This window comes from Tenrec ecaudatus, chromosome X, assembly GCF_050624435.1.
Source record: "Tenrec ecaudatus isolate mTenEca1 chromosome X, mTenEca1.hap1, whole genome shotgun sequence".
In the NCBI taxonomy this organism is placed as follows: Eukaryota; Metazoa; Chordata; class Mammalia; order Afrosoricida; family Tenrecidae; genus Tenrec; species Tenrec ecaudatus.
In genome coordinates this window covers 112,157,428-112,159,262 of record NC_134548.1, presented here as the reverse complement: position 1 = coordinate 112,159,262, position 1,835 = coordinate 112,157,428, and positions in this window count along the sequence as shown.

The following is a 1,835-nucleotide window of genomic DNA, read 5'->3' as shown; positions in this document are numbered from 1 at the left end:
ATTGAAAAGAAAGCAGAAAATTAAACACTAGAACAAATTTAAAATGAGTCAAAAGGGAGATCAAACAATAGTTTTAATTTTTAACCTAAATACTTCTGTAGTAATCCATTTTCCAATGCATTCTGCTTAATAGTAATACTATTCACATCCTTGGTCTATGGTCAGAGGGGATGCACAAGAGAGGCTTAATTCACTGTATTTCCCCTGCACTTCTTCTTTTTTAAACCAAAACAACTTTAACACGATCTCTGCCAGAATCGAATTTGTAATGCTCTGTCTGATAACAAGGCTATTCACATCCCTCACCTATAGTCAGGGGATTCACTAGAGGTGTAACCCATTTAGGGATCCTGCAACCAGATTTTGGGTTTCCACTGTCATCCAGAGACTTCTGAAAACCAGGAGTTCACAATTTAACCTCTGATACTGTTCCCGCCTTCAGATTTGAATTTTATTATTTACACGTCTTGGATCACACCGATTGGTGTACTTCTTGCATGTGGACTTACTCGACACCCCTTAGATGGCTGTTTCTTTGAATACAAGCCTTTAAGACCCCAAGCACTATTTTTTCTGATAGCTGGTCACTATGTAGTTTCTTCACCACCTTTTGCTATAGCATCCATATCTTCAATGATCTCTTCATGAGGGTGAATATCAAGCAGCGATGAGATGTTGGACAGTGTAAGACATGACAAAATAATAATAATTTATAAACTATCAAGGGTTCGTGAGGGAGGGTGGTTGGGGGCAGGGGAAAATATGAGGAGCTGATACCAAGGACTCAAGTAGAAAGCAAATGTTTGGAGAATGATGAGGGCAACAAATGTACACATGTGCTTGACACAAAGGATATATGTGTGGATTGTGATAAGAGTTGTATGAGTCCCCACTAAAATGATTAAAATAAATCCAGGATAGGAAAAACTATGGAGTCAGAAGCTGGGTTAATAATTACTTAGAGACATGAAATAAAGAAGAAAATATTCTCAGACTGATTGTCATGATGATTGCACAACTCTTCTTAATATGATTGAACTACTGACTTATACTTTACATGAACTGTCTGTCCATAAACCATAATAAAAGAAAAAAAGAGAACTTAATGTTCTTAGATTGGGGTTAGAATTAAATGTGAGCCCTAAATCCATTCATCTAGTTATGGCTGACATATATCTCTGGCTTCCTTCGGATGCCATTGTCATTGTATTAGAACATTATCAATCATCCCCATCATGTATAAAATAATGGTAGTGCAGACTGAGACTCCATTTATGGTCCTTGCCAAAACCACTTATAAGTTATAGATAATTGTTAGGTTTTAGTTTTCTAATTCTTTCTGCATTTATTAACTCTTGACTGCAGATTAGAGGTTTCTCTTCTCCCTCATCTGCCCAACTACCGATTTATTCATTATGTATTTATTTATATCACAAAAGAAAAGCTTCCTATATTGCTCCAAGATTTACTATCTTTTACTGTCATTGTGTATTTTGATGCTCATTTTGTCCCTAAAGTGACCAGTAGAAGGCTTTTCAAGTTGCCCCCTGTGTGCATCTGACAATTTCCTAGATTTGAGCAGAACTTTATCTTTGTCTGTTAGGGGCGCCTGCTCCAGAGCATTGCTTTGAGGATTTGAAGACAAAAAGGTGTGTAAATAATCCCCTACACCAAGTGGTATCTCTCTGCCTCTGTGTGGGTTGGCTCTTGCTTCTACCTTTTTTTCTCTTGCAATCTGTGAATGCCATACTTCGGACATGAGCACAATCGCCTGGCTAGCTGAGCACATGGTTTGGTACATAAATGCTCCGATCCTCCCAGGCAGGTTCCCCTTC